The sequence below is a fragment of the Ictidomys tridecemlineatus genome, chromosome 3 (assembly GCF_052094955.1).
Source record: "Ictidomys tridecemlineatus isolate mIctTri1 chromosome 3, mIctTri1.hap1, whole genome shotgun sequence".
Classification (NCBI taxonomy): Eukaryota; Metazoa; Chordata; class Mammalia; order Rodentia; family Sciuridae; genus Ictidomys; species Ictidomys tridecemlineatus.
Window position 1 is genome coordinate 208,451 of NC_135479.1, and position 21,011 is coordinate 229,461.

The 21,011-nt window shown below is 57.2% G+C and overlaps 1 long non-coding RNA gene across 1 annotated transcript; it reads right to left on the reverse strand.

Annotated features, from left to right (window-relative positions):
- Positions 1 to 4,755: 4,755 nt before the first annotated feature.
- LOC144375914 (uncharacterized) lies at positions 4,756 to 10,192 on the reverse strand. Its single transcript, XR_013435763.1, has 3 exons — positions 7,035 to 10,192; positions 6,033 to 6,156; positions 4,756 to 5,167 (listed from the first exon to the last, which is right to left on the reverse strand). It is a non-coding gene; the product is annotated as an uncharacterized LOC144375914 (long non-coding RNA).
- Between the last annotated feature and the right edge of the window lie 10,819 nt (positions 10,193 to 21,011).

Consider the following 21,011-nt stretch of genomic DNA (forward strand, 5'->3'; position numbering starts at 1 on the left):
CTTTTACTAATCATTAATCTCTCTCAAGTTTCTATTCCAACTCACAGATGGCACTTCTACATCCAAGCGACATGGCAACAGGATGGCACCGCCCACTCTCAGTTTATGGGTCAAGGCGATTGTCTTTCCGCTGGCTGCGATCAGACAGTCACTCTTTTTTTTTTTTTTTTTTTTTTAAAGATAGAGTGAGAGAGAGGAGAGAGAGAGAGAGAATTTTTAATATTTATTTTTTAGTTCTCGGTGGACACAACATCTTTGTTGGTATGTGGTGCTGAGGATCGAACCCGGGCCGCACGCATGCCAGGCGAGCGCGCTACCGCTTGAGCCACATCCCCAGCCCCCAGACAGTCACTCTTAACAGTACTGGGTTCACCCGGGCCACCTCGACTCACCTAGGCTCAGCAATGCTATGCTTCATATCAGACCAAACTGAGGAACCTTGTAAGCGCTGACCTAACACCTATGGCGAGTGCCCTTATAATTCATGTAAGAATTGCTTTCCAGGGCTGGGGATGTGGCTCAAGCGGTAGTGCGTTTGCCTGGCATGTGTGAGGCCCGGGTTCGATCCTCAGCACCACATACAAAGATGTTGTGTCCCAAGAACTGAAAAATAAATATTAAAAAATTATCTCTCTCTCTCTCTCTCTCTCTCTCTCTCTCTCTCTCTCTCTCTCTCTCTCTCTCTCAAAAAAATTGCTTTCCAGATAAGCCATGCTATGAAAATCGAGCATACACCAAATAAACTATTTGGGACCCATGGGACCCGAAATGGCTTCTGGTGTTGATGGTTAATTTTATTCTTGGGGTTTTGCCAAGCACCCTTCAGCCTCTATCAGAATCTGGAGAACTTATATACAAGTGCTCCCTCAAATTCACACAACCATCCAGGAATAAGAGAGAGAACTCCAACACCAGTTGGGTGCAGTTGCCCATCCTAAAGCTGACCCTTTCTCATGGGTGGCCCTAATACATCAGGGCCTTCAGCTTCTTAGTTTATCCAAAGTTAATAACATTTCAGACTGTTTCCTCTGCATAGGTTTGGATCGTACTCCATTAACTGTGATTCCCATTGAGGAAGTACCTCTTTCTCGTAACTCTTCAGGGAGTTTCCCCTGCTGCTACACTTCCTCTGGTTCAGCACCCTGTGACCATATTTTTGAGTTTCTTCCCCAACCTTTGCTCTGCCGGGTTCTTTTTCTGGTGCAATGGTGCCCTAACAAAAAGTCTAAGCCTCAATATGCCCTTGGCTTTTTCGGTTCCTTCCACCTTGGTCCCTCAATTAACTCTGTCCAGTGAGGCTGAATTGGCATGGCTTGTCACCACCTCCCTTCCCAGGACAAGATGGGCGACTTCCTACCAGTAGTAGTTGGACTCCCCTCGGCCTCCTCACTCGCTGCCTCTGAACTGGGGGCAGGAGGACTTGGTTATGCAGTAACCACTACTAAGAAGCTTCAACAACAACCTCGGGAAGCAATAGAGGCATCGGCCGCCTCTCTCGCTTCCCTACAAAGGCAAATAACATCTATTGCCCAAGTTTCGTTACAGAACTGTCGCGCCCTAGATCTTCTGATGACAGACAAAGGAGGAACCTGTCTCTTTCTGAAAGAAGAATGCTGCTACTATATCAATGAAACTAGATTGGTCAAAAAAAATGTTGATACCCTTCATCGTTTGGGTGAAAGGCTTAAACAGCAACCATCAAACGACCCTTGGCCAGGCTGGCTAAACTCAACCCTCATTATATGGCTGACTCCCATTCTCACTCCTGTATTAGTAATAGAACTTCTATTAATGATGCTTCTCAGTTCGCCTGAAGCGCCTGGGTAAAGTTGCCAGAGTGACCTACAATCAGATGCTCCTACACCCTACACGCCTCCCCACCGAACCCACCCCAGAGCCACCCACTTCCCCATAGTGCCCCTAGCCAGCAGGAAGTAGCCAGATGAAATCAGCCGGCCTATATCATCAAAAAGGCTGGGATGTTAGGTAGGTGGAGCTGACTAAGGAACAAAGCAACAAGAAATCTCCAAGCTCAAAAGAAACACCCACCAGGCCTGATGGAACCACCTGTCAATCAGCGAGGTCTCCTGGCCAATCTTGGGTCTTAGCCAGCTCCCCCGACCAACTCCAGTAAAACAAGGGACTCTGAAAACCTCTTTTCCTGTCCCCAGCCCTCCCTCCCTGCCTGCCCTAAGCCCCATCAAATTGCAGTCTGGTCAAGCCCCACGTGCTTCTCCTCAGACCCTCTTCTTACCCACTCTGCTGGTCTCAGGGTTCCTCCCAGAAGTGAAATCCCAATAAAGCCTCGTTCGGCAGCCTTTTTAAATCTGCCGCCTTTGGGTTACCACTGCCTGACCTTACAGACGTCCCTGGTGCTGGGGATCAGGATGTGGACTCCTTTGGGGGTCATGATTCTGCTGGCCACAGTCTGCCCTTTGGCTTTCAAAAATTCACAGCAAAATACTGCATCCTGACATCTAAAAAGTCAGACCCCTGACAGCCTTAAATAAAGCCCCCGTCAATCATGAGACTGATCATTCAGAAGTTCTATCAGAGCCTCAGTCAGGAAGGCGGAGACTGGGTGTGACCCGTCCTGGTGGACAGACCTGCCTGCTCGGAAAGAGAGAATATGGAGGGGGAAAGGGAGGACCTTAGCAGGGAAGGCCGTGGGTCACCACTCACCTCTGCCCAGAAGCTCTCCTCTACTCCTCTGTCCTCTCCAGAAAAGGGGCTACAGCGTGGCCAGGCACAGCAGGTCCTGGGTCTCTGCCCACGGGGGGCCCCTGGCTCCCAGCCCAGCAGGGCCCAGCCCCCCGAGGCACCTCATGGTCTCCTCCAGCTACTGAGAGTCACAGAATTTGGTGGACAGGACCACAGGAGGAGGGCCTTCCTGTCAACTCCAGGCAAGCAGGCACCACGAGGCTGGGCCCCGTGTTGGCCGAACCCAGAGAGCCCCAGGCGTGGGGGCCTGAGACCCCAGTTTCCCCGAGGACCAGAAGCCAACTCAGCAAATCCACTTCTACCCTTCACTCGGGAGCCCTCTGAGGCAGCCCAGCCTCCTCACTCCTCCTCAGAGAACACACCATCGCCATCTCCACTAACCTGCTCTGCCTGTGGGTTGATTCAGGGCCAAGGCTCCTGCCGTGGAAGTGGATAGATTCTGCTTACACCATTAGCAGCCACAAGGGTCACATTACCTAAATGCTGGGCCTTGGTTTATCCACCTGTAGAATGGGTATCAAGGATCTGCCGCATGGGATGTCCTAATGAGCATAAATGCCCTGGCCTGTGGCTGCATGCCCAGGCTCTGTGGCCCACTCCTCATCTCTTCCCCTCTGTCTTTCAGCGGGACACTTATCATGGGAATGGGGCCATCCAGACAATCCAGACTGACCTCCTTATGTCTGTGCCCTAATTTATACCGGCAAAGACCCCCTTGTCTAAATAAGCTCACTTTCTGGAGATTAAGATATGGACACACATCTGGGCCCTGCCACCAGCCCACTATAGACACTGGACCAGAGGCAGTGAAGGTGTGTTCATGGACTGACTCTGGGGCCACAAGCTCATGGGCTGGGACACATCGCCTCTGCCCTCCCCAAGTCTGTAGCTGAATGGAGCAGCAGGCAGATGCCTCTGCTTTGGGGGCGGTGCTGTGGGCTGAGTCCCTCTTCTTGTAGCCAGGTGGGAGGTGGTGACTGTCCGAGTCTCAGAGCCAGCTCTCCCCCTCAGGCTGCACGCCTGAGCACCTCGGAGGGCAACCAGGCAGTTGGCAGAGTGTGAGGGGCAGCTGCTGACCTCTGAGTCCTGTCCTGTCTGCATAGCCAGGGCTTCAGAGGGTGGACGACTCCTCTCACCTCCCCCTCATCTAGTCCTCCAGCAGCCCACAGCAAGTCGTCCACCATCCTCCCTCCCCTCCTGGCCTACATGCCACCTCGCTGTGGCAGGGATGTGGACCTGCTGTGGACACTGGAAGGTGGCCTGAGGAATGGGGGAGTGTTGAGCAGCCGTCTCCAAAGTGGGCTCTCCTGGCCTTCACGCCATCCAGCCTGGGCAGGGGCCAGAGAGCTCTGCCTCTCCACAGGTCTCAGAAGGAGCCCCACGGGAAGGCTCTGAACAGCACTGCAGCCTGAGGCCAGGTGCGGGAGGGAGGGACTGGTACGATTCTAAGCAGGGGCATCAGCAGGACTGTCTGCTACCTGGCATTATCCTAGCAGTAACTCAGAGAATTTGGTGTCGAGAATCAAGAAATGGCAACTTGTGTTAATTAATGGTAAACCACAAAAGTCCCAGAATTGTCTCCTGCAGTAACTTAGAAACAGGAACTGCACCTAACGTGATCCTGGCTCTGGGCAAAGAGCTTTCCAAGCAAAATATCAGAGTGGATCAGTTGTTTCTATTCCACTGGACAAAGTACCTCGAGACAAAACCACCTCAGAAAAGCACTGTGGGCCTGCAGCAGGAGGAGGAGAGCTCGGCCACCCCAGGAAACCTCGCCTTCACGAGCCCCAAGCCTCGTGGTGAGGAGGGCCTCCTAGGCCCCAGCACACATCCTGCCCACCAGGGTCATGGAGTGGACACCCGCCTTGGAGCCTGTGGGGTGTGTCTGCCACACACAGCCCCTGATGGCTACACCATCTGCCTTCCTGTGATGAAGGAAACGTGGTGGGAAGGGAGTGCGACCGGCAGCAGGATGAGCCACGAGGGGTCACACACCAGGGACACCAAAGTCACCACTGTCTCCGTGTCCCTGACCCAAGCCAGCCCTGGCTGGGCCTTGGGCCTATGCCAACAAGAGTCTCGACCTTGACCAAGCCAGCCAGGTGGCCTAGAACAGGTGCACAGAGCTCATTTGCTCTGGCCAGGGCCTCTGCCCTGCTCTTGCAGTGAGTCCGCTGAGGCTTCCATCCCAGGCCCCGCCGGGACCCCGCCAACCTGGATGTTTGTGTGGCCACTTCAGAAAAGGGCTTCCCTTGGAAAGAAGGCACTTTGAAGTGGGGTCAGTGCTTTTAATCTGCAGAAGGCTTTAGCCAGCAGAAGAACATCCAGGATCTGAAGTCAGACCTGGCCCACATCCTGGCTCTGCTGCTTCGTAGCTGTGTGCCCCTGAGCCAGCTGCAGAGTCTCTCTGAGTCTCAGTGTCCACACCTCTGGTCCAGACACATGGCTGTGAAGAGGGACATGTAGAGGGGACACATACTCTAGAGGATTGCCTGGCAACAGCAGGCTTCCTCAAAGTCCACGGTGGCCGTGGTGGGAGCAGACTAATGACGGGGACAGTGCTGCTGAGGAGCTGAGACCAGCAGTGGGCGCAGAACTCTGCTTCTCACGAGTGTGAGGGTGGACTGGAGGTGTCGCCCTGGCCCCACACAGCTCTTCAACCTGCTGGAACCCTAACAAGCAGTGGTTCCATCAGGAGTCCCTGTGTGCTCTAGGAAAGGTGGCCAGGTCCAGCTCACCTGGAAGGTGGGGCAGGAGAATGTGGGGCAGAAGCAGTGAGTGTCCAGGTCTGGACAGCACAGGAGGGGACCAGACTCCCTGCTTCCGGGGACAGCAGCACTGGGGCCTGCCTGCCAGGACACCCACTTCCCCCAGGCCTCACGGCCTCACGGGCGGCCAGTGCAGGCTGGCCTTGGCTTTGGGGACAGCTTCTAGCACTCCTGCTTTGCCCGGCTGGCCTGTGCTCTGCTCCTGGTAACCCACGCAGAGACACAGTCCAACACGCTTGATTCTCCATCGTCTCCAACTCCAGGGGATCAGGTGGGATCTTCTGTCTCAGGCATGACCTTCTCAATCCATGCCTGAGTTTCCCTCCCCTCCCCTCAACTGTGACTTCCCTCGGGGACCAGGGTCTTCTCAGGGGTTAGAAATGGAACCCGTGCCACACAGAGGCTGGCCTGGCCCTGCCCCAGGTAGGTCCGTGGTTTCCTGTCTGTGGTCAAAGCCTCAACAAGACCTGTGCTGCGGCCCGACCTGGGAGACGAAACTTCCTAGACCTCCACACAGCTCCGAGCTGCTCAAGGGAGGCCCACCTGTGCCAAGCTGAGGACCCAGGGCCTCAAGAACTCTTGCCTGATGCCACCAGTTGAACCAACGGACCACGATCCTGGCGCTCTGGCACCGCTGTCCCTGGTGGTCTCCTCTCTGGCCCACTACCTGGTGAAGAACAAGTCACCTGAGACCATCTGCACCAGGCCCAGGTTGCTCCCTCTTGCTGCCTCCGTGCCCTGGAGCTAAGGCCCCCAGAGCTCTCCATGTCATTCCTCCACAGTGGTTGACAGACGAGTTCCGTCCCAGCCATGGCTCCCGAGTCCTCCTCTGTCTACTCCTCACACCCCCTGCCTACAGCGGCCACTCATGTGGCTTCCTGGAAGAATCCACATCTTGAAACTGTCCTCAGTGCTGTGCCTGGAACCCAGGCAAATGGGCAGCTGCACTGGGAGACACGTGGGCCAGAGGGATGCTCCCTGCCTTTGGAGGTGCCCAGCCCTCTCCAGGGTGCTGCAGAGGGGCATCTGGGTGTTGGCCCCACCAGGCACCCAGAGCTGGGCTCGGGACATTGGGGTGGGGAGTGTCCAGCTTAGACACAGCCAGGTCAGTTCTGGATGCATCGGGCTTCAGCGCGCAGGTGAGGGCCCAACCTCCCACTCCAAGCAGAGCCTGGGGCTCCTCCTTGGAGGCTGTATGGGGCCTGCAAATGGTAGCCTTGGCTCCTGGATGGGGTGTCAGCAAGCCCCAGCACAGAGGGCAAGTAGAGACTCCAGGGGAGGTCGCTGGGACGCAGAAACAGGGGACAGGACCAGGGCCGCCTGCTGCCGGACTGGCCTGGGGCAGCTTTCCCAGGAGGTATGTCTCCAGTTGGGGAGAGGCACAGAGCCAGCCAGGCCACCACCTATGCATGAAACCCCCTCCCCAGAGCTGTCCACCAGGCCACTCCCACCTTCTCCTCACCCCACACGAGCCACCCCCAGCTAGTCCTGCCCCTCTCCCAGTCCTCCGCAGCCCAGATGAGCTCAGGCCGAGGCCCCACTCACTGCACCGTGGCTGTCCACCACCTGTGGGAGGAGATCAGGTGCTCTCTTCTCATCCCCCACAATGTAGGCCCTTCTTAGAACCAGCTAAGCTCCAGCCTCACAGCTGCTCATCAGTGTGACTGGTCACACCAAGACCAGCCCCTTCCCGCCTGGTCCTGCTGGGGCGGGAGGCCAGGAGCTCATGTGCCACTGTGGATCAGGGTGGTCAGCGTGGCCTGGTCACCCTCTCCCATGTCGGTCCTCCTCCCACCTGGAGGCAGCTCTTCTGACATGTCTGTGAAACAAGACCAGCTGCTCCGAGTGCGAGTTTTCAAGGATGCAGGTGTCAGACTCCACCTTCTTAGTCAGCATCCCCACGTCCCCAGGTGCCATGGGAGACTGGCAGCTCCCAACTTCAAACTCCAGCCTGTTCTGACCCCTGCCCAGGCGGTACTGCCTCAGTCCTCCCCTGCGCCGGGCAGTCCCGGTCCATCTTCTTAACTCGCTGCCAGGGACTGCTGCCTAGTGCTCAGTGTCCAGAGCCCGTGTCCCACATGTCTGTTGTCCACTGCAGCTGGCCGTGGACAGCACACGGCAGTCAGCTCAGTCCTGTCCAATGGGTGGGGCCACCCTCATGCAGCCCAGCGTGTCCCCGCCCCAGGAATCACACCCCAGCCGCCTCACTGTCCCGTGCTGAAGCTCCTCTGATTCCTCCAACTCCCCTGTGAACGAGGAGCCTCTGCAGATGGCCAGTTTGTGTCCTTTGCACTTTCCCCTCAGGGTTGTGGTTTTTTTCTTAAAAATCAGAAGAAATTACTTGTCCATGCAAGATGTTCATCCTAACAGGCTTTAGAGGGTGTCAATGTCCCCTCCTGGCCGGCCTCTGTCAGCTCATCTGTGGCCATGCCTCCCCACCACCCCCATCAGTCCCAGGAGCAGGACTGCTCACACACACACACACACACACACACACACACACACACACACACACCCCAGGTGGAGAACCGGGGGCTCTGGGCCAGGCTCCCTGCCGCCAGGAGGGGCTGGGAATGGGGCTCAGGCCTTGTGATCCAGCGGCTCCGTTCAGCTCTTTCTTCTCTGCAAGACTCAACCACGAGTAGACCTAAATGGTACCTGCTGGAGCCCCAGGACTGCAAGGCCCTTCCTGGGTCCTAGCTCTGTGAGGTCTCTGCAGGGATGATCAGTGTGTGCTAAAGAAAATTTTTGGCATTATGAAAGGGGCTTTTGTTTCAGTGAAATACCCAGAAGGCTGAATTTGTTCTCCTGAGTCACACACACCTTGCTGGAGTTTCGATTTACCATTCTGGCATCAGAGCCTCAGTGGCATGCCTGGGGGCCGGCAGCCTCCCTGTGATCTGCACCACTGCCCGGCCCTGTGCACCTTTCCTGGGTATGTGGACCTGACCCGGGCCAGGGACCCTCCTCGTCCTGCTCTGACCCGGGGCCAGGGACCCTCCTCGTCTTGCTCTAGCCTCTGTGGGAGATGCCACTCTGCTTGGCCCCCCACAGCCAGGCCATCAAACCCTCCAGAGGAGGGGGCTGCAGTGTGGGTGTAGGACTCCAGCCAGCAGTGGACAGCCGGGGAGGAAGGAATGCAGTTTCTCTGGGCCTGTTGGGGATGAGCCACTCCTGCAGGGAAGAGTTGGGGTCCTGTGAGAAGCAGCCTCCAGACAACCCACTGTGGAGGGTTTGGTTTGGGAAATGCCTGTGGGAGGAAAGGGCAGTGTCTCCCAGTTGGTCAGAGCCCTGACTCTGCCACCTAGGTCCAGCTGCAGTTCCTGGGCTTCCAGGCTGCCCAGCCACCCCACACGGTGCACCACAGGGAGCAAAGCCCACCAGTGGCACAGCTCCTGTCTGGCCCTGGGCTGAGGTGAAGCCAAGACCTGACCTTACTTGCCAGGTTTTCTCGAGTTCTAGCTGTCCTGGGAGCCCGAGGCCAGCAACTCTCCTGCTGTGGTACTCAGGACGTGGTCCTGTCCCCAGGGGCCACTGCTCTCTAGGAAAGACAGCGACTGCAGAGACTAGGAGAAGGCGCAGACCTGCGACAAGTCTGGGTGCGAAAGCTGAGGACCGCACGGGTTCATCAAGGCCGGAGTCCAGGGTATGGACATGGAGCAGCCACGTGGAGCCCGCTGGGGGACAGTTTGTAAACAGCCAGCAGATCAGGCCGGCACCGCCCAGAAATTGCAAATTAGAAAACTCACATGTTTGACAGTAGATGGTGAGTCAGAATGCAAATACCAAAAGAGGCGTGAGGGCCGGACCCAGTGTTGACTGGCGATGCAGCAGGGCCAGACCCTGGGCCAGGACACCCAGCACTCCACCCGCATTGTGGTTCCCAGGCTCCAGGGCCTCAGCCTGGCCCAGAAGGTCCTGTGCTCTCAAACCCATCCCCAAAAGACATGCAGCCAGAGGCCAAAACCATGGAGTGGAGGGCTTGGGAGACATGGTGGGGAGCTCAGTGAGCCTGAGAGCAGGAGCCAGCCCTGGAACAGTGGAACCAGAAGCACTGGCACCCAGGAGGGCCAGGGAGTCACGGGCCTGATGGGCACTGGGCAGTCTCTGGGAACTGGTGCTGAAGACAGCAGAGCCCAAGGTCAGAGACTAGGAGGGGAGGGGCTAGGCAGGGGCACCCAGATCCTGGAGGACCCTGACTGTGGGGAGGTTGTCTCCTGAGGCTTCAGTGGGTCGGCAGCCGGGGATGGAGCCCAGCTCAGCTGCTGGTCAGCCGGGGCCACGGCAGCATGCGCCGTCCCCTGGTGGCTGCCATTTAAGGCTGTAGCAAAGCAAGAAGAAGACAGGAGAGGTGAGTGCCTGAAGTCTGTTCAGCCACTGAGTGGGGATCTGGACTTGGCCAGAGAGGGTGCGCGTGGCAGTTGGAATGCCAGACAGACTCTCGGTGGACTAACCTGCAGATTAGAACATGTTGAAAAGAGACTTACTGCCCTTGAAGAGAGATCCCAAGACACCATGCAGGATGCAGACCTTGTGGAAAGAGAAACACAAAAGGAGATTCAGACACAGGGGGACTGCCACTTGTCCTTTGAGGGGTCTCAATCTGCTGCCCAGGCTGATCGTGAGCTCCTGAGCTCCAGCCATCCTCACACCTCAGCCTCCCCAGTGCCTGGCCGCAAATGCGTTTTTGTTTTTTTGTGTTTTTGTGGGGTTTTTTTTTTTTTTTTTTTGAGAGAGAGAGAGAGAGAGAGAGAGAGAGAGAGAGAGAGAGAGAGAGAGAGAGAGAGAGAATTTTAATATTTTTAAGTTTTTGGTGGACACAACATCTTTGTTGGTATGTGGTGCTGAGGATCGAACCCGGGCCGCACGCACGCCAGGCGAGCGCACTACCGCTTGAGCCACATCCCCAGGCCCAAATGTGTTTTAATGCACAGGTAGCAGACCATGCCAGCTGTCACCCTATGGCTTTCCTGGTGGCATTTTCTGACCCCAGCACAGGTGAAGAAGCCCCAAGAGAGCACAGTGGTTTGGCTGAGCCGCAAACAGACCTCGGAGTTCCGAGAGGCTGGGGAGACGCAGGTCGGTGAGCTCTGCGGACAGCGGCTCCAGAGGGGCACACAGCGCCCTGCACCTGGGCTGGCACCATAGCAGCCACACCAGCCCCTAGGGAGAGGCCTGCAGTGAGGGTTTGTCTACAGCTGCCCAGGGCCAGAAGAGGGTCTGCCCAGCCAGAATGGGTAGATCCTGACAAGATGCACTAATCAGAAATGCCCTGAATTCTCACCAGAAGCAGAGAAAGCAGAGCAGAATGGACCTTGAGACGTCCTTCAAAACAAACAAGACCACAACCGGTAAGGACATGTGGGAGCCTAGAAGGTGTCCCCAGCAGTACTGTGCAGTACCTTCAGGAGGGGTGAGCTCAGAGGGCAGTTGTATCCCAAGCACACACAACGTGAAGGGTTAGCCTCTTTGTAAATGTTTTTAGAATAAACCTGTCTGCTTAAAGCAAAAATGATGGTTCATCATGGAAAATCATAACACCTCGAGGTAAGGGCATCACGGGACAGCACATGGGTACAGAGAGAAAAGCAGTGCGTGAATAATGCTAAGGCAGCCAGAGGAAGGCAGGCGGCAGAGCAACGGAGGCTCCGGGAGAAGAGTACCATCTGCAGATGAAGCCGCCCGCCCATGGGCCCAAGGTGCTGTGATGGACAGGGGTATTGTGAGCTATAGACCAATCCCAGAACACCAAGGAAACTTTCCCTCACCCCCGCCCCCATGGCTGGCTCCAGTCATTTTTCTCTAACCAGAAAGGCAGAATTTTCTGTTTACTTAGAAAGCTGGTGTACATGCAAAAAAGATGACATATTCCAGCATAAATGCAGTCTTTGAAGAGTCATAGACTGGCCAGTGACAATTTCTCCAACACACAGTAGGTGCTCAATAAACACTTGTCACACAGTAGGTGCTCAATAAACACTTGTGTGGGGGGCACAAAACAGGCAGGAACACCTGCCTGACAGGACACCCAGACCTATGACACGGGCCTGGTCCACTGGACGGCCTGCAGGACACCCACACCTATTCTCAAGTGGCAGAGCTCAGGACAGGTGTGTTAGTGCAGGACAGACACACTGACCCATGGAGCGGAACAGAAGGCCAGGAAGAGCCCGTGAACAGAGGAAACTGACTCACACTGGAACTCAAGTGCAGAGCCACGAGAGGTTCCAGGGCCTGGCTGGGCACACAGGAAGCATGGAGCTGGACCCCTGCCTCAAGCCCAAATCAGGAAGGTCGACTGCTTCCGGATGACCAGCTCCTGCAGGTGGACAGCAACTCTGCCGGCGAGAGATCCCAGGGATACCGTTTGTGCCAAGACTGGAAGAACGTGCCACCCCACTCAGAGGAAGCTCCTGAAAGCAAAGGCTGGGGAAGTCCCCAAGCCGAACTAATCATTAGAAGGCCAGATGGCGTGTAGGTGCATGCTGGCCAGAGAGATCTGTAGCACCTGGAGCCCGGCCGAGCAAGTGTGCCGCCAGAGCCAGGGTCCAGACCCGAGGGCAGGAAGACCTGAGCCCTGCAGGAACCAGGAGATGCAAACCTGCAAGACGAGGGTTGACGTCTGGCTGAGAAGGTGCTGGTGCTTCCTGTCCCACTAAAGGCACTGCCCCCCCCACCCAGGCACTGCCTCCCCCACCCGGGCACAGCCTCCCCCACCCGGGCACTGCCTCCCCCACCCGGGCACTGCCTCCCCCACCCAGGCACTGTCTCCCCCACCCAGACACTGCCTCCCCCACCCAGACACTGCCTCCCCCACCCGGGCACAGCCTCCCCCACCCGGGCACAGCCTCCCCCACCCGGGCACAGCCTCCCCCACCCAGACACTGCCTCCCCCACCCAGACACTGCCTCCCCCACCCGGGCACTGCCTCCCCCACCCGGGCACTGCCTCCCCCACCCAGACACTGTCTCCCCCACCCAGGCACAGCCTCCCCCACCCAGGCACAGCCTCCCCCACCCAGGCACAGCCTCCCCCACCCAGGCACTGCCTCCCCCACCCAGGCACTGTCTCCCCCACCCAGGCACAGCCTCCCCCACCCAGGCACTGCCCCCCCCACCCGGGCACAGCCTCCCCCACCCGGGCACTGCCCCCCCACCCAGGCACTGCCTCCCCCACCCAGGCACTGCCTCCCCCACCCGGGCACAGCCTCCCCCACCCGGGCACAGCCTCCCCCACCCGGGCACTGCCCCCCCCCACCCGGGCACTGCCTCCCCCACCCGGGCACTGCCCCCCCCACCCGGGCACTGCCTCCCCCACCCGGGCACAGCCTCCCCCACCCGGGCACAGCCTCCCCCACCCGGGCACTGCCTCCCCGACCCGGGCACTGCCTCCCCGACCCGGGCACTGCCTCCCCCACCCAGGAACAGCCCCCCCCACCCAGGCACAGCCTCCCCCACCCGGGCACTGCCTCCCCCACCCAGGAACAGCCTCCCCCACCCGGGCACAGCCTCCCCCACCCGGGCACAGCCTCCCCCACCCGGGCACTGCCTCCCCCACCCGGGCACTGCCTCCCCCACCCGGGCACAGCCTCCCCCACCCAGGCACAGCCTCCCCCACCCAGGCACAGCCTAGACCTGGACCAGGTCTCAGCCTTCCATGAGCAGCCAGCCCTGTGAAGCCATTCTGACTGGAGACCCTGCCGCCTTCCAGTGCGGGGTCTCTGGACACAGCCCCCACGGCACCTTGCTCAGGCAGAGGTGGTCTGTCGGAGCCCAGGACAGGCCTCCAGGAGTCCTCCCTACTTCTTGGCCCTCCTGTGGGAAGGCAAGCTGCCAATGTCTTCCCCAGGCCAGGCACTGGGGTCTCCTTATTGGGCATAAGCTCTGCTATGGAGTGGCCTGGACCCTACACATCCTGCTGGGGACGCTTCCCTATCCCCCACCCAAACACCAAACTCTTCCCCAAGGTGGAGCTTCCAGGCTCCTAAACCACACCTGCCGTGGCAGAAGTCTTCTCCCTCTGACTCTATCCCTATCTGTCCTTGTCACCTGCATTGTGAGGCAGGGCCTGGCCACCCAGCTCCAAGCTTGGACCCGCTTCCCTCAGGCCATCCCCACCTGCGGTGCGCAGATCTCCTGTCTCAGGGCCCAGCTCCCGGTTCCCAGGGCCAGGACTCAGGTAGTAGAGACCTAGGGGCACCACACAGAAACAGAAGCTCTGTGGAAGCCTGTGCCCAGTGACACTGGCGCTGGGAGGAAGGACAGGCTGAGCTCTCCTCCCACTTGAATTCACAGAATCCCATGCTACTTTCAGGAAAAACTCAGAAACCAAGGAAGCAAGACCCTGCGGGAAGGGCTTGCCTGTGCGAGAGCGGCGGATCGGCTGACGCTGCCCCAGCCCACGAGTGGCCCGGCCTCCCGTGCCACCCCAGCAGTGGAAGTCCCTCCACGGCAGGCGAGGGAGCCCTGCTCTCGGGAGCCTGGGTCGGGGCCTCTGAGGACACCATCACCAACCTCAGGATCAAGTCCGAAGAAGAAAGGGGGGAAGTGGGTTCCAGAAAAGAGAAGATGTCTGCACCAGGCTCCAGGAGAGGCAGCGGACTCCCACGGGCTCAGCAACACCAAGGGCCCTCTCTGTCCCACAAGGAGGAGGCCGGGACCTGATTGTAGTCCAGCGGGCTCTGCTGGGCAGGGACCTGGAGAACCTGCACCCCCGACTGAAATCCTCTGGGTCTCAGGAGCTAGGCCACCTGTGAGGAGAGAGAGGTCCTGAGAAGGAGCCAGATCGTCTGGTGAGACGCTGCCCTGCCAGAGGGGAAGGAAGGAGCAGAGAAGAGAGGCCCCATGGCCAGGGTGGTCCCTCACCCTCCCGTGGGCAGCTCCAAAGCCAGGAGAATGGCCGCCCAGGGAGGACCAGCTGGCTGTGCTTCTGAGCCCCCAGGGCAGAGCAGGACCTGGGGCAAGGAAGACGACAGTTCTCTGTGGACAGGTGGGTGAGGTGGCTGCCTGAGGCTCTGAGCTGGACTCTGGAGAGATCACCACAGTCTCAGCACCTGAAACTCGGCACCTGAAACAGCGCCTGGACCAGACCCACGTCCCCTGTTCCACATCGAAGACTCTCTGCTTGTGTGAGGGTGCTCAAAGGAGCTGTCCCACAGGCACCAAGCTTCTCCTGTGCCCAGGGCTCTCCCCACCCTGCCTGGTGACATTAGCCAGGAGCAGGAAAGCCAGCCACACACACACACACACACACACACACACACACATTTGCACTGAGGTGTCCTCTCAGGAAATGGAGAGGCTGAGATCCGAGGGCCAGCCTGGGAGGCCGTCAGTGCCAAATCACTCTTCCCAGGGCCACGTCTGACCCTGCCCCCAGTCAGCATGCTCTCAGCAGGAGTTTTGGCCACAGTGCCCACCAGGGCGCAGCGCAGACACCCCCAGCTAGAGAGTCCTCGGTGGCACGAGTGACGGAAGGAACCTGGCCAGCACAGGGCCACCCCACACAGAGGGCCTCGTGTTGTAGGACTGCATGCACTCAAGTGTCCTGACCAAGCACATCTGTGACCTCGGGGGTCAAGGCGGGATTGGAGATTGGCTGCAAATGGGCATGAGGGAGCTTTGTGGTCATGAAATATTTCTAAAGCTTTCATGATGATAATGATGGTGACATAATTTATAAATTTACTAAAATTCGCTGAATTTTGCACTTCAAATTGGTGAATTACACTTCAATAAAGCCATCTTGCCATAAAAAAAAAAAAATCCACACCAGAAACATTAAAGACCAATGTTGCCAAAGTCTGAAGAAGGTGCGCTAAGACGCCAGGAGTGGGTCTCCTTCCAGCTGACTCACCACGACCCTGCTCCCAGAGACTGAGTACAAACCAAACTGCCAACACATCAGGTTACTGCTCTTCTGCCCCTCAATGTTGCTTCATCCTACATCCAAAGGAAGCCACGTCACGACCTGAAAGTGACCAGAAGGTCAGGTGCCAGAGCCAAGGGCACAGGGACACTCACAGCATCGTGAATGCAGAAAATCTGAAGGCACCCACCTCCACCACACGGAAGTACCCCCCCCACGGCTCAGAATCACACGATCGGCGTCAAAGAAGCCTGAGCAATGCTAGAGGGGCAGAGCAGACGTGGCCCCTGGGGCTCCTCCTGTGTGTCTGGCTTCAGGCAAGGCACAGCGGGCGACTTGGAGGAGCTCCTCCCACACAGCCTCGAGGCCTGGACAAGCGGACGGCTCACACTTGCAGCCTCCGTGACTTCACTTCTACACTCATGTGGGAGCACTGTGACCCATGTCCACGGGTTGGCTTGTCCCTGCGTCCTCTGGGTGGACTGACATCTGAGGCTGGCCAGAACCATCTGTCTCTGGCCAGTTGGTGTCCCCACTCGAATGTCCTCCCTCGGACCCGCTGTGCTCCTTGCATTTCTCCAGCCCAGAGCACAGGGCACACAGGAAACCCCTGGGTGACAGTGCAGACCTGCAGGCTGGCTCCACTCTCTCAGGAACCCTTTCTTCCCAGTCTCCCCATAGGTGGACACTGTCCTCAGAGCAGTTAGTCTCCAACACCTGCCAGTCCTATTGAGACCCAAAGGTCACTCTGGCTTCACACCCCACCCCTCCATCTATCCCTGTAATGACACAGTTCTGTGGTGACCAGGGAGCTGGAAGCCCACGCTCTGCCCAAGCGGAGCACCGGTCAAGAGCAGGACTTCAGGACTGGCTGCCAGCCTGGTCACTGAGCCCTGCACGGCCAGCACTCTTGGCAGCCTCCCTTCAGGCAGCCTCATGTCTGGGCTCAGGGCTGCTGGGTCAGTCAACAAGAATCACCAGGCCGCCCTGGGGAAAACTCGGGCGTGGCTCGTCACGTGGCAGATCCTGCTCTCGCCATCATGTGGGCGTGGGTGGGGCACAGCTCCCAAACAGTTTGCTGGCAGCAGTTGGGGCTCCCAGGTCTCTGAGCTGGGAAGAGAGACTGACATCCAGACGCCTCTCTGCAGGGCCTGACTCACCAGGCCCTCTGCCCCCGCAGGGCCATGAGGTCCACCCAGAGCCATGGGGCCACCCCAGCTCGCTGGCAGGAGGACACAGGAGTTCCTGAGCCATTCTGCCACAATGGGGCCCCAAAACGGTGAGGCCAGGACAGTTCTGGGGAGCCCCAGGAAATGAACTCTCTGGCACAGGGTGACACGGGGAAGGAAGGACACATTTGCATGCAGAACCACAGCACCAGCACCATCACGCCCAGGGTCTCGTGGGAGGTTTCAGAGACAGGATGAAACTCCTTTTAATTAAAACCAGAGAAGAGAAAACTTAAAGTACATATGACCCACACTAACAGTGAGGATGAAGGAAAAAGAAAAGAAAAAATGGAGGGAAAAAGAGAAAATAGGCAGGCGGCAAGAAGGGAAGCAGCGAGGGGGATGCAGGAGCAGAGGGCTGGGGCCCAGCTGGGCACCATGCCCAGCCCTGCCCAACCCATGGGCTCCTCCATCATTCAGGGGACCCTAAACACTCACTGGGCTCCCCACATCACCAGGTTGAGGCTGCAGCTCGCCAGGCAGCTTCATGAAGTGCAGTTGTGAACAGCTTTCCAAGTCCAGCTGGGCGCCTTGAGGTCCTGCCTAAAGGAGGTGAGGGGCAATCTGGCCTTAGTGCACAACTGGCCAGGGCCTGAAGCGGAGCCGCCGTGGGAGGTACACATGGAGCTCCAGGCCTGAAGCACCCTGTGAGGTGGCAGCAGGAGAGGAAGCCTCCTCCTGGGATTAGGGACAGACAGAACTTGGGCGGAGGCCTCCAGGGGTCTCAGCTGCGCAGCACTACAGGAGCTCACTGAGGCAGAGAAGCCCAGGCAACAGCAGGTCCTGCATTTGGCCTCCTGGGTTCAAGGCCACAGGGAAGAGCATGTGGAGCTCTGAGACCTCAGGCTTTAAATCCCTTCTCACCTTCTTGCACACACAGGGTGTGGTCTTGAGCCAAGTGTGGCGTCTAGTGTGACACTACTAGGTCCTTGGTGCAGTCCTGGCTTCTCCTCTCCTGCTTTGCCAACCCCTGTTCCCCTCCAGCACCCAACCCAGGCCTGCCCAGGTGACCCGGCTGCATAAACCACAAGGACCACAGGGTACCCACAGACCAGCAGAGGAGGCACACTACCCTGGCCCATCTCACCATGTGTTTAAATCTGCTGCAGACCATCAGGTAACCGTGGCCTACATCTAGACAGACTGTCCCTCTCCCCTTGGCAAACCACGGAAAACACAACCACGCACAGGCAGATGGACACCAGATCTTGTCATCCCATAGTAAAACTTCCTTATCTAGTTCCACTGCATGGTTCTGATGCGTGCTTTTTAACAGATGCATCTTGGCGCATGTAGTGGAAGTTCTCTTGTTTTTCAACCACTATAGGATTCTCACAGCTTGAGTCTTTTCTGTCTTCATGTCTGTAGAATGTGTTCCCTGGATACAGACACTGGGTTGACGATGTTCCTTTAGCACCTGGAACACAGCATGCCCGTTTCTGAAAAGTTAGCTAGTGTCTGAGATGTGCTGGTTTTCCTAGCTAATTTCGAGATGTCCTCTTTACAATTTGTCCTCTTTACAATTTGTCTTCACCACTTCGACTAGGGGGTACTAGGTGTGAGTTTTTTGGTAATTATCCTGCTTAGAGCACAGTAGACTTCTTTATCTGCAAAGCTATGTTTTTACCAGATTTGAGGATTTTCGGCCAGTTTTCTTCAGATTCCTTCCCCTCCCTTCCCCTCTGACACCCTCCTTTTATGCATGTTCAACATGTTTAGGTTCTGGCACTGGTCATTGAGACTTTCTTCTATTTTTAAAATCTGTTTTCAAGTTCAGTTACTTTCTTCTGTCCTTTTCAGTTTGTTGTTAAACTCACCTAGTGACATTTTTTGGTCTCAGATACTGTGTTTTCTCACTCAGCCCTAGAATTTCCATTAGAATCTCTTTTTATAACTTCTATTTTTCTGCTGAAATGTCCTATCTGTGCATTCATCAAGATATTTTTCTTTGTTCCCTTGAGCATGGTTAAAATAGCTGCCCTAAATTTCTTGCCTGATAAGTTCAGCACCAGGTATGATTCTTCTAGTGGATTTTTCTTTCTTAGTTTGAGTTATATCATTTTGTTTCTTCCGTGGTTAGTAATTTGGGGTTGTAGACTGAATATAATAATTGACCTACAATCTGTAACTAAAAAGAACAAAGAAAAAAATCTTAAAAAGTAAAATGAATACCATGAATTCAGAAAAATAAATAAATAAATGACCTATGATAGACACTCTGGATTCTGATGTGTTATTCTGTTTTACCTGGCAGTTAACCTAGCTAATGCACATGCCAGACTCTATCTTCCCTCTGGTAAAAGATAGCAGCAGCTCCAATATCTGACCCTGTGTCAAACTGAGTATCAGTGAGGGCTCCGTGAAGGAGCACATGGGCTATCCATGCCCATCTCTCTCACCATCTATGCAGCGCTACCTCTGGAAGAGTCTGGCTCACAGACTCTGCAGACTGGACAGCTGAGGCTGCGGCTGGAGTCTGGAGGCCACCTGTGGGCAGAACTCCCACTTCTCTGGAGGAAGTCAGTCTTTTTCTTAAGTCAAGAAGACAACAAAGTGTTCTTTGGAATATTAGGGTATTAGGTAGGCAAAACCACACAAAAATGAAAAATAGCTAGATGCGCCCCTTTCTTGAACATGAATCCTCCCGTTCCCTCCCACACTCAGAAGGCGGGGGTACTTCCAGCCTGGGTCTCTATTTCCCTGCCACTCCCACAAACGAGCTCTGTGGGTGCTCCATCCTGGTCCCTCTGTGTCCCTCCTGCTCTCCTCAGTCACAGCTGTGGGTGCTCCATCCCGGGTCCCTCTGTGTCCCTCCTGCTCTCCTCAGAGCTGTCGGTCCTCCATCCTGGGTCCCTCTGTGTCCCTCCTGCTCTCCTCAGTCAGAGCTGTCGGTCCTCCATCCTGGTCCCTCTGTGTCCCTCCTGCTCTCCTCAGAGCTGTCGGTCCTCCATCCTGGTCCCTCTGTGTCCCTCCTGCTCTCCTCAGAGCTGTCGGTCCTCCATCCTGGGTCCCTCTGTGTCCCTCCTGCTCTCCTCAGTCAGAGCTGTGGGTCCTCCATCCTGGTCCCTCTGTGTCCCTCCTGCTCTCCTCAGTCAGAGCTGTCGGTCCTCCATCCTGGGTCCCTCTGTGTCCCTCCTGCTCTCCTCAGTCAGAGCTGTGGGTGCTCCATCCTGGTCCCTCTGTGTCCCTCCTGCTCTCCTCAGTCAAAGCTGTGGGTGCTCCATCCTGGTCCCTCTGTGTCCCTCCTGCTCTCCTCAGTCAGAGCAGTGGGTGCTCCATCCCGGGTCCCTCTGTGTCCCTCCTGCTCTCCTCAGTCACAGCTGTGGGTGCTCCATCCTGGGTCCCTCTGTGTCCCTCCTGCTCTCCTCAGTCACAGCTGTGGGTGCTCCATCCTGGTCCCTCTGTGTCCTCCTGCTCTCCTCAGTCAAAGCTGTGGGTGCTCCATCCTGGTCCCTCTGTGTCCCTCCTGCTCTCCTCAGTCACAGCTGTGGGTGCTCCATCCTGGTCCCTCTGTGTCCCTCCTGCTCTCCTCAGTCACAGCTGTGGGTCCTCCATCCTGGTCCCTCTGTGTCCCTCCTGCTCTCCTCAGTCACAGCTGTGGGTGCTCCATCCTGGTCCCTCTGTGTCCCTCCTGCTCTCCTCAGTCAGAGCTGTGGGTCCTCCATCCTGGTCCCTCTGTGTCCCTCCTGCTCTCCTCAGTCACAGCTGTGGGTGCTCCATCCTGGTCCCTCTGTGTCCCTCCTGCTCTCCTCAGTCACAGCTGTGGGTGCTCCATCCTGGGTCCCTCTGTGTCCCTCCTGCTCTCCTCAGTCACAGCTGTGGGTGCTCCATCCTGGGTCCCTCTGTGTCCCTCCTGCTCTCCTCAGTCACAGCTGTGGGTCCTCCATCCTGGTCCCTCTGTGTCCCTCCTGCTCTCCTCAGTCACAGCTGTGGGTGCTCCATCCCGGGTCCCTCTGTGTCCCTCCTGCTCTCCTCAGAGCTGTGGGTCCTCCATCCTGGTCCCTCTGTGTCCCTCCTGCTCTCCTCAGTCAGAGCTGTGGGTCCTCCATCCTGGTCCCTCTGTGTCCCTCCTGCTCTCCTCAGTCACAGCTGTGGGTGCTCCATCCTGGGTCCCTCTGTGTCCCTCCTGCTCTCCTCAGTCAGAGCTGTGGGTCCTCCATCCTGGTCCCTCTGTGTCCCTCCTGCTCTCCTCAGTCAGAGCTGTGGGTCCTCCATCCTGGTCCCTCTGTGTCCCTCCTGCTCTCCTCAGTCACAGCTGTGGGTGCTCCATCCTGGTCCCTCTGTGTCCCTCCTGCTCTCCTCAGTCACAGCTGTGGGTCCTCCATCCTGGTCCCTCTGTGTCCCTCCTGCTCTCCTCAGTCACAGCTGTGGGTGCTCCATCCTGGTCCCTCTGTGTCCCTCCTGCTCTCCTCAGTCACAGCTGTGG